Genomic DNA, 12,644 nt, shown 5'->3' with positions numbered 1-12,644 from the left:
GTTTTGTAGAAAATGAGGTTGCGGACCTTTTTTCCTTCTATGTCGGTTGTCGAAAACGGTTCGTTCGTGACGAATCTGAGGTAGAAGTTTTGAAAAAAAAAATAAATTTTTCGTAAAATTTCATTGGTTGGTTTTTGGAAGAATTTGGAAGATGAATAGTGAAAAAAAATTTAAAATTTATTTACATAAATTTTTGGGACGAAATCGATATTTTGCCTAGTTTCGATCGACGATAACTTGACCGTCCAGACTCCAAAAGTGACGAATGAATACTCTATTTCATCTCATTTTTCTTTCCAGGTCTAATGGTATGGTCAATTTTTACAAATTATGTCTCTAACTAAAATTTACATTTCTGGCCCGATGTGACCCTAAATTGACGTCGTTTTCGTTTTTAACGATAATTCGACTTTTTTATCTCCAAAAATGATAAATAAATAACCCATATTTTATAGTTTTTCAAAAAGAATTCAATGGCATGATCAAATTTTAAAAATTCTTTATCTAGCAAAAAATCATTATTTTAGTCTAGTCAGACTTGGTAATCGAGGATTTTGTAACTTTTCTGTTCGGACTCGTATTTAAGTATGTTTACAGGCTAAAGTATGTTTTTTAATCATTTTGAATCTAATGGTGAGGTTAGATTTCATTAAAAATGATTAGAAACATCCTAAAGTTTTACCCCTAAGTCCCACTTTCAAGATTTTCTCAAAATTTTATTATTTATTTTTTCTCGAGATACGTATCAAAAACTCAGGGTTTTCATAAAAATATGGTCATAAAGCATAAATGTATCTATAACATCAATCAAGATCAATGCATGCACATAAAGATATATCAAGATCATGGTATATCATACAATCAATTAATCAAAATAGTACAAAAAAATAATCAATCAATTAGGATAACACAAAATACTATCAATCATCAATCAGCTATCCAAATAAGTATAAGAAAAACTCTTTATATATATATATATATATATATATATATTTGTTTTAGGGACATGCATGACAAACCTTTTGAGAACATAGGCTAATTTGACCAACTCATAAGGTTTCAAATTTCACTAAGGGTCATTAGGCCAACATGGTTCATTGCATTTATAATCCAACATCACAACCTTTTAAAAATACTTGGCCCAAAAAATTCAATTTTAAAAATAATAAACTTAGGTCTAAAGTTTTGAAAATTAGTAGCTATGAAATCGAATTTAAAAATTGAGAAAAACTTCAGTGAAAAATAATTGTATTTGAAAAAAACAATTCAAAGTATAAATTTTTTTTTCTCTTAAATCATGTTTTAGATGCCACACTATGAACTCAAAGTCCCTTAGTAAGATAGGAAATCTTACTAGGTTAGTGAGTTAGTCTTATTTACTTGAAACCCACAAATTCTGTCATAAAATTTTTTTAAAAAAATCCTAAAGTAAAATGCATTTAAAAAAAATATTTTTATGTAATAAGAAAGCTATTATTGCCACGTCAATTTTTACTAGTGCTCCATCAATTCTCATATAAATCATTAAAATAATTGCACATAGTCGATGTAGTGTTAGTAACAGTTGGTGTGATAATAGTAACTCTCAATAACACAGGAAGTTACTCTTTCCTTAACAACCACGCAACAGAGAGGGCTGTCAGTAAGTCCATTTTTTTTTATCTCAAATTGATTCGATTGAACCATAAAGAAAATGCCTAAAACTAAAAAATCAATCAAATAATCCACAATCGTGCTAAAAGAATAATGAAAATAAAAAATAAAATTAAAAAATATACATAACTAGGCCAATTTTTCAATGCACTAATATTTGAGATTTTCAAGTTTGATCATCAAAATGTCTCCAATGGAGTCACCATTTAAAACATCCTCGATCTGCGAGGTGCGGGATATGCTTTTATTTTTTTGGGAATCGCCACCTAATTTTACGGTCTAGGAACTAAAACATGAATCTGAAGGAATAAGGAATACCGAACTATGAAAAGACAGTGAGTACAGGGATCAAGTTATGGGACTAGAAGGTGTTAGGCACCAATTCAGCCCGACGAAAGTCGATTTCTATTCTTCCCAAATATTTACATTGCAAAACAACCTAGATCTAGAATAAATGAAAATTATTCTTATTTTTTTTACTTGAGTGATTACGACGATCGATTTCCTCCGAAACTATAGAGAATGTTCTTCATGTGAATCTCCTTATTTTATCTCTATTGCTAAATCTGCCTCCGACCTTTGAAGTAAGACTTTATTCCCTTATATTTAGTTGTTTTACTGATTTTTTGGGGTGTTTTATGAGTTTTTTGGTGTTTTCAAATTGAAAACTAAAGCTTAGTGATTAGGTATGGACTTGGGATTTCAGATTTAAAGTTTTGGAAAGTATTGGGAGAGTTTTTAACTTATCTTTTCTAGGATTTCTCTTGACCTACAAAATTAAGTGTTGTACACTCTTTTTTAAAAAATTTTATTGATAAGATTAAGATTTGATTAGGTTTCTTAAAGATAAGGTCTATCTCTAACTAATCTGTTAAGTTGTTTAGATTAAGATAATATTTTAGATAAATTTTATTTGAATTTTAAATTTTTTTTATTTACGTAGAATGAGAATTTTTTAATTTTTGGAAAACTCCCCAATGGAGGGTTCTTTATTAACTTATATTTTTAATTCTTTGGGACCTCGGGTGGAGGGTTTTTTATTAAATATTATGTGAGCCGTACTTAAGTAAATAGGCCACCACTTAAAATTTGGCCCGTGGACTTCAATTAATTGATTTTATTTGTTCAAAAATTGATTTATTAAGATTTCACTTTACGTTAATTAATATTTTAATTATTAATTTTAAAATTTTAAATTTTAGGGTCGACAAATTATCGTTTTACCCTCTAAGAGGACTTTTGCATTGAAATATTATTTTTTAATATTTTGGAATCAATTTTTCGTAAGGAATTCAATGAGACTATTGGTTTGAGTCACTTATGTGTTTTTGACGTGAAATGATCGTGGATCATAAGAGGGACGTTTTTATAATTTTATCAAATTTTGTGAAAATTGGTGAAATAGTTCATTTGATTTTAGTTTATTATTTTATGTATTCGAAAGGATTTTCCTAAGCTAATGTAAGCTCTAGGGATGTTCTAATGTCAGGGGTATTTTGATAATTTAGTCATTTTTTGATGATTTTTTCTTATAAAATCTCTTTTTGTCTAAAAATGATGATTTCTATGTTTTTGGGTCATATTTTCCTAGCGTATCATGATTTCTAAAGTTTTGCTTGCTTGAAATATTTTATCCAAGCTTTGGAAACATATTTAGTTACAACTAAAAACAATAGAATATTCAACTATCATTGGGAACCGTCACAATCAAGTTAACGAATTGGTTAATCAGGCGAATGCAAAAATTAGGTAGACACCCCTCTCTCCGTTGTTTTTTTTTAATTGTTACATTAGGGTTCATTTATTTATTTTTTGGATTTCCTAAAACCTAAATTCGTTAGTGAGGTTTTATGTTTTTTTCGTCTTGATTTGTCTCTAGGCCTATTCAAATTACTAATCTCAATCTCTTAGCACTTTGAAGGACCAAATCATAGTTTGTGAAATTAATGGATGGTCTCGCTTGATTCTCAACGAACTACCTCACTTATCAACTAAGTTATAGTTTATATAACTGTACGAGTAAATCCTCTTTTACTTCTATAATTTTTTTTTCATTTTATTTGATTAGCTGATTTATTTTTCTCCTATGGGCTATTGATTGTTCATTTCTTTTGTGTTAGGTTTTGTTGTTTGTGATGGAGATGGGATGAGATCTTGTTACTCATGTTTTTGCTTACAATAATAACCTAAAATTGAATGTTTGGATTGATGGGCTAAATTATCAAATGTGTCAGGTGTAGGACACAGTATTATGTTTGTGCCACAAACATAAAACTTTAGTTTTTTTTACTTTCATTTTCTGGAGAAAGCTTGTTAAACTTTGTTAGTCCAAGTTTGGTTTGGATGGTTCAAACTCCATCCTATGCAACTTTGCTTACATTTGGATTCACAAAAAAAAAACCCTCTTTTTAATTGGTATGATGTGATTGAATCTATCACCAAACATCAAGGTCACCATCCAAAAATGTCAACTAATTGAGCTCAATACTCATATAAGTTTTTCTCCAACTCTCTTTAACTTGGGAATTTGTTGGCCAATAATAAAAATGTTTGATTTATTTATCTATTTTTTAAACCTATCTGGTTTATTACTAATATTAAGTTGAATTATCTCACTCAATCACTCTTATTGATAATTATTTATGTGACATCCCACCAAACACTAACACAAAACCCCATGTCAAAACTTGAGGTACTAGGTGGCACCTCGAAATTTTGACATGGTCTCCTCTGTTTATGTTAGCATTCAAAGGCATTCAACCTGCACCTGATAAACGACATACATTCATGCATATATACATTCAAAATATAATACTAGCGGGAGCCTATATACATCTAATAACGTACAAAAATCAGAATGCGGAAGAAGAAGTTTATATACACGATTATACATGAATTCCTCACTCTAACAAAATTCCTAACACTCAAAACCAAAATCTATATTACTCTTAGACAAATCGACACTACTAGGGGTAATAACCCCAATACTCACCAAGTAATGGACTCTGGTCGTCTATCTGACCCACCAGATGGTCCCTACTCGCTGGTCCTATGCCCGCCTAGCCAACTACAGGCTCTGAAGCTAAAAAAAATAAGAAGGAACAAGTGAGTAACAATGGTTACCTAGTAAAGAAACAAACAATTTCTGCCAATAACTTCTTCTAGCAGAAGGAATAAACATACTGAATCATTTTAACATATGCAAAGTTTTACAGAATAAATTACGATTAACTAGTACATATAACCAGGGATGAGCAACTAAACATTTTAAAACTGACATTACATCAATCAATAGTACTCACTATAGCATTTTCTTTATATACAAATCTAATTGACCAAATAGAAACATTAAACATACATTTCATTTTATATTTCAAAGTAAAGTAACAGATACATAATACACTATGGTGGAGTATTGGAATTAGATAGTTGGGATTCACGACTGGATCGCTCCTAGTCGGGACATAATGTTACAATTCTTCTTTAGCTTTTAGTTCCTGATTTTCTGGTCGGTCGCTGCACTTACCACATTTGGTTGACCATTTATCCGGCTTAGGCTGGCTGATTGACGTGACCGTAAGCAATGGGTCTCTTTTCGATATGTCAGAATGTTTGACTATTATAGATTGTTAGTGATCACTGACTAATCATCTTTGTCTATGCTTATCAGGCTTGCATGTGATTCCCAAATATACAAACCATTCGTATACGACCACCTTTACATTACAAGTTCACTGGTAAAGATAGAGAGGAATAAACCCGGATTCCAATTGTGATTCCACTCTCATACATGTCCCATATCACGTATGAGCTTGGTGGTCCCTACGTACATCCCAGGATAGTACACCACTCCGGATGATATGACGCACTATCTCTTCAAGCATTCACAAGCTCTTTAACAGTTCACAAAATAGCTACATATACTTATAATTTCTTTTATTTGAAAATCAATAAGAAATTTATTTGAAAAACAAATAAGAAATTAACATTACAGGGTTGAAAATGGATATCCAATTTCCTACCATGCAATTGTGGCCACCGACCTAAAATAAATAACATAACGGAAACGTAAACAGCGCCTCGTGCTAACAGAAAGTAAATAAATATGCAACTAGTAATATTATTCCTGGATATCCATTCACAAACCTACATACAACACAACAATGTAAAATGCAGACATCACCCATCGGGTGTGATTCTGACATTTTACCGTTTTCATACCCTTTTTCCCTTTTTTTGAATTTTACAGTTTTCAATCTCTTAAACAAAATATCCATTTTCTGATATTCATCAACTCAATATGAGTTCATTGAATATTAAATCATTTTTTTCAATTATAAAATTTATTTTTATCAATAACATTGAAAAAATACAAAACTTCGATCAAAACGGGGTCCGAGCGGTGCACAGGACCCAACTGACGAAAATAACCCAATGAGATATCTTACCCACGTATATTTTGTTATAAAATACAGTTAAACATATCAAATATGCAAGTTCTGGCGTGAATTTGAAATAATCAATTGAATTCTATTTTTGGAAACTCACCACAAATTTTTAATAAAATCCTAAATGCAATTTTCACAATCTACGATTACTAATAGAAATTGAGAGTTTCTTACAATCACTAGGCGACGGAATTGAAGCACGTGCGAGAAAATCGAGGCGATCGACGTGGAAATTGAGGTGACTTGTACTTCAAGGTGGCTAATTTTCGAAATCGGCCCGGTGGTTTTGAAGATCTCGATGTAGTCGTATTTTCTTCCTTCTACGACAGAGGACGATTTGACCCCGAAACGGATGAAATCCGAGGTTGAAGTTATGAAACCCCTGTATATATATATATATATATATATATATATATATATATATATATATATATATATATATATATATTATATATATATATATATATATATATATATATATATATATATATATATATATGACTGTTTTTTTTACGATACAAGGTAAAAAAGAAAAGAAAACGGAAGGAATTTGGGTGGATTTTGTAGAAATCGAGACTGCGGACGTTTCTCCCTTCTGCGTCGGAAGTCAACGGCGAGCCATTTGTGAGAAATCTGATGTTGAAATTCGAAGAAAATAAATTTAAAAAAAAAAAAATTGGCTGATTTTGGTTCGTTTTAAAATGAAGGTGAAAGTGATAAAAATTAAAAATTTATTTATATATATATCTTAGGACGAAATCGGTATTTTGCTTATTGTTTCGATCGACGATAATTTGACCGTCCGGACTCCAAAAGTGACGAATGAATACTCTATTTCGCCTAATTTTTTATTCTGAATCTAATGGTGTAGTCAATTTCTACAAATTTTGTCTCTAACAAAAGTTTACATTTTTAGCTTGAGGTGACCCCTAAAATTGACGTCATTTTCGTTTTTGACGATAATTCGACTTGTTGTGCTCCAAAAATGACAAATAAATATTCCATGTTTAATAATTTTTCGTTACGAATCCAATGGTATAATTAAATCTTAATAATTCTTACTCTAACAAAAAGTCACTATTTTAGCATAGTCCGACTCGGTAATCGAGGATTTTGTAACTTTTATGTTTGGACTCGCATTTGAGAGTGCTTACAGGTTAAAGTATGTTTTCCGATCATTTTGAATCTAATGGTGAGGTCAGATTCCATTAAAAATTATCAGAAACATCCTAAAGTTTTACCCCTAAGTCCCACTTTCAAGATTTTCTCAAAATTCTATTATTTATTTTTCCTCGAGATACGAATCGAAAACTCGAGGTTTTACAATTTAAGTCATTTAAGTGCCATTGACAGCTCTACCCAAGGTTTAGTTTCCCAGCATCACTTGTTCCGACAACCAACAACGGCCATGCCTTGCTTTTTAGTATCTCAAAAATATTTTATTATTCTAAAATTTAGTTTATGCATGGTTATCAAAAAAAATAGCTTGTGCATGAATTTGTGGTGTTGACACTAAAATATTATTGACCTCTTTAAAAAAGTGGCAACAAATGATAACACTCAAGAAATACAAGACAAACCTAAGAAGAGAAGATAAAGACCCAACGAACTCTTCTCATAGACAATTATTTCAAAACTTCACTTGCTCCATCGACCATAAACAGCCATGTCTTGTTTTCTATCACTATTTTAAATTAATTTATGTTCTCTATCTATTTATCTATATGTATGTATGTATAGATATATCTTAAAAATAATTTAATATTCTAAAATTTAGTTTGTGCATGAACTATTGGAGTTGACATACAATATTTTTGACCTCTTTAAAAAGGTGGCAGCATAGGATAATTTGAGAAGAGCCAATGAGAGGCAAGTGGATCATTTGTGCATCATGCATGTGGTCCAATCTTTTATGATTTTGTTTTTATTTCTTCTACTACCTATAATTATTGCCTACGAGTAGGCAATAAGCATTTTTGTATTTGAACATTTTCACCATTTCTTCTTAGTATGAAGGCATGTAATAAGGATTTCTTTTGTATTAGGGCCCACTAACATGTGTATCCATCATGTGTTAGATTTATCCGACATACTAGACATGTTGGCTCCTAGTATTTGTTTTGGAAAAATGTTGGATGCATAGTTTGCTAGACTTTCTCTTAGGCAGATGGTATTTTGTATCACAATTGTAGAAAGGTCAACCAAATGATATTTTGACTTAGGATTCAAAAATCTATTTCTAAAAATAGTGTAACCAAAAGAGATTCTAGATTATGGAAATCATTTTCCATATTTTGATTATGAAAGCTCAATGTCAGAATCTGGAATCAAATATTATCAATATGAACCAAATGCACCCTTTTTTTATTGATAAGGGGAAATTACTTTAAAAAGGTAGATCGAGGTGACCTACGACAAAGAAAAGAAAACAGAGAAAAACAAAGAAAGATATAAAAAAAAAAAGTAAAGAACAAAGCTAGGGGGCTTGGAGGTTACAAACACTCTCCCACCTAACTAGGAAGTCCTCAAAGAACACCCATTTGAACTCTTTAAAGATCTTACACCAAAATAACAAGAGGCCAAAAATCGACAACAACTATTGGCTTGACTTCGTCCTACAAAAATTCTAGCATTTCTTTCCAACCAAATACCCCATGTAATCGCAAAAGGAGTTAATTAAACTCCATAGAAGCCTTTCGGAGAAACGAAAGGTGGACCCCAACTGAAACCATTCCCCAAATAAAACTCTCACGAAGTCCGACAAACAACACTATAACCCAAACAAGCTAAAAAAGTGCATCCATACCTCAAACGCCAAAGGACTACATGAGTAGGCGGTTAGTCACTTCATCGTCTTGCAAACACATACCGCAACCGTTTGGACCACAAAACCCTCTTCTTCTCAACTGATCCAACATTAGAATCATTTCCTTCACTGTTGTCCACACTAAGGCTACCTTAAACAACACTCTTCAACCCTACACAACTACATGGGAGAATGTGGGGTCCCTAGTTGATGGAGACATCAAATATTGAATAGTAGATTTTAGTTTTTATTTAGTTTTCTATTTTAGGACTTATTTTTATGTTTTATTAGACTATGATGTTAGTATAGGTGTTAAGAGGTAATTTTGTAACTTTATAATGAGTTTTCATAGATTGAAAATTCATGAAAAATAAAGTTATGAGATTTGGACATAGATGGTATTTTTGTTTTTATTTTACTTAAGTTGTTTTAAGTTTTACTTACGAACATTGAATCTCGTTATTTTAGTTTGATGGTTGACATTTTTATGGTTTAAAGAACATTATAAATACTTGTTTCTTATTGTAATTTTCTTTAATGAATGAAGAATATGATGATTAAAAAGAAAGTTTGAGCTTGATCTTCCCAACAATGGGTGTGAGACCATTTTGGAGTGAGCCCAATATAACATTTTCTTCTTCTAATATTTATTTTTCTTGATTTTCTTTTAGTTCCATATTCTTGATTCTTGATTCTTGAAACCTACAAATTTCAATCATTAATCCTTTCCCCATTTTGTTTAACCTATATTTCATTAATTTTTTTTCCAAATATTTAACCCTTAATCATTTCCCTACCTTACAAACCTTTAACCATTTCATTGGGGTTGTGGTCATACCTACAATCATTGTTTTCAATTTATTTTTTGGGTTTACCCAATCCTAAATCAAATTCTCTAAACCCCCATATATTATTATCTCTCATCGATGTCTTACATCATGGGTCCCATTTAAGTCATTATAAAACTCTCTCACAGGAAAGATCTTTTTGTTATTAGTTGTCTAGACTCTTGTGTTCTTGCCAACTGAACCTACTGCCTCATTACCAATACCACTCCAACAACTCCGATACCTCTAATATCTCTCAATTGTTCAAGGACCTCCTGAAGCCCAAATCCCAACTAGTGCCTCCAATGTCAACCTTGCGGAAGCTAGCCACAGGAAAATACATTTTTCTTGAGATTACGTAAAGCGATGAAAACCTCTCCTTCAAAGGACCTACTCCATACCACGAGTCCTCCTAAAATCTAACTTTCTCGAGAAATGATTATTGGAAAAATAGTGACTAGTAATCTAATTCTATTATTTCTGTGTAAAGGCATTTATGTCTATTCATTTTTTTATTATTATAAATATCTGCCAAGATCTTAATTAGAGACTTGATAATTTTACAATTCTTTTTGGTATTAGAGCCATTAGAATTCAACGCCCCCTCTCTTGGTTTCCTTTCGATCTCCTTTCCCATCCTTCTTTTCTCTTCTTCTCTCCTCTATTCTATAGAAAAATCAATTAATCTAAAAGCAACCTCGTTAAGTAGTTTCCCCTTTAGGGGTTTTTTTTCTTTATTTTTCGCTAGGGCTTTGATCAAATGTTGCGATAATTTCCTACGTTGTGTTTCATGCCTTATTTTTTTTAGTGTTAGCCTTTGGTTGGACTATTGGGTCTTTTTTTTGCCTACGATAACAACACTGTAGTCTGTGGAGGCTTGCAATAACATCTAGGATGCCTTTGGTGATATGCAACAATAAAATAATCTTGTTTGGAAGCCTGCGACAACCCTAGACTGATATTTGTGATCTGCAACAACAAGAGTGTCTTGCTTGGAAGCCTACGATAGCCCTGTAGTGTTATTTAGAATCATGTGACAGCAAGAAGGTCATGCTTGGAAGCTTACAATAACCTTAGAGTGTTGTTTATGATATGTGACAGCAATAATTACCACTGAGGTATTGTTTAGCAACCTACAACAACAAGAGAACCTCTTTAGGAGGCCTACAAACCTTGTGATATCAACTTAGTGTTGTTTGTGATCTGCGATAACAGCACCACCAACTAGGGTGCTACTTGGAAGCCTGCAACAACAACAAGTGCTTAAGACAACTTCAAAACTACTACAACAGCAACTTACTGTCTTCACAATTCTGTTACAACACCTCGATAGGACCATTCTTGTGCGAATTTTTGATATGTGGCAGCAAAGCCTGTTATTGAGTGCCTTTGGTTAATTTCGATTGTACGAGATTTCCCTTCAATCCTCAAGTACCTTTACTTCTTGTTCATAGTTAGTCATGACATCTACTCAAGATATAAATGACTCTTACACTGCTCTTAGGGTAAATTCTTATGCTCAACAGATTACCAATACTCTATTAAATGGTCGTAATTTTCAATCCTGGTCTCAGTCTGTGCAACTTTATTTGGGTAACAGAGGTAAATTCGGTTGGTTATTGGGTACCATCCCTAAGCCACCCCTCACTGATCCCAAATTTGAATAATGGGAAATCGATAACTACATTATTCTTGGATGGTTATTTAATTCTATGGAGCAGCACATCTATACCATGTTCATGTACCATGAGCTGACTCTTTTTTGTAGTCAGCCCTCACTCAGACATATGTGCATGCTATGAATGACTCAAGGATTTATGAATTTTATCAGGATATTGCCCAAGCTACTCAATGCACTCAGAGTGTGGCGGATTACTTTAGATTCCTTCAGTCCCGTTGGGATGAACTCTCGCATTACCAATATATGGCTGAGTTGTTTATAGAGGCAATCGAGTATGTAGTTAAGCGGATTGGTCGACATTAGAGATATTGGTTCCTCATGGGTCTATGTCCTGAGTTTAAAGTACTTTGGACCCAGATCCTTAATACCACTCATTTACCATCTTTATTTGAGACATTTGCGACCATTGATAGTGATGAACATCGTCGTCGTGTAGTTTCTTATCAAATTCAGGCCCCTGGGATTATCTTTGCCCCCACTACAGATCAGATGGATTTCGCAGTCAATTCAGGTTTCTCTGATTTTCATACTCAAGGACATGGAAGTCAAGCCCGTGGAGGATGTATACGTGATAAAGGGAGTGGCCTTCCTTGTAGCCATTGTGGGAAGATTAAACATGAGAAGGCCCACTGCTTTCAACTCTATCCCCACCTTTTGAGATCTTCTATGGGACAACCTTCTCCTTATGCTTCTACTTTGGAGTTTGCATCAGCTCCTTAAGCTTCGCTTGGCACTATCGATTTGCAACACCACTAGACTCGGATTGTCGCCATTGTACGGGATTAGATCCAGGCTCACACTCCCCCATTCTTGACTATTGCGTTAATTATTACACCCTTATGTACATCCTCTCTACTTTATGCTACTCAGTCTGACTTTACTCCTCTGACCTCTGATCACATGACTGGTAAGTCTAGTCACTTTACATCCTCCATCTTCCCTACTACTTATAGGGAAGTTCTCTTTACTGATGGGTCTCTTACGTCTATCCATAGCAAGGGTACCATCTCATTATCCCTTAATTTTTCCTTTGACTTTGTGCATCATGTTCCTCAGTTATCTCTTAACCTTTTATCTATGAGTAGCATAACTAAATCTTTAAATTATTTCGTAATTTTTTTTCTACTCATTGTATCTTTCAAAGCCTAGCTTCGAGGAAGATTTTTGACAAGGGGTATAAGAATGATGGATTGTAGACACCCCATTTTTGCACTCGCCTGATTAATCAA

Source organism: Akebia trifoliata, chromosome 14 (assembly GCF_017979445.1).
Source record: "Akebia trifoliata isolate Shusen 1 chromosome 14, ASM1797944v1, whole genome shotgun sequence".
NCBI classification, from domain to species: domain Eukaryota; kingdom Viridiplantae; phylum Streptophyta; class Magnoliopsida; order Ranunculales; family Lardizabalaceae; genus Akebia; species Akebia trifoliata.
The sequence above is the reverse complement of the archived record's forward strand: the minus strand, read 5'-3'. Positions refer to the sequence as shown.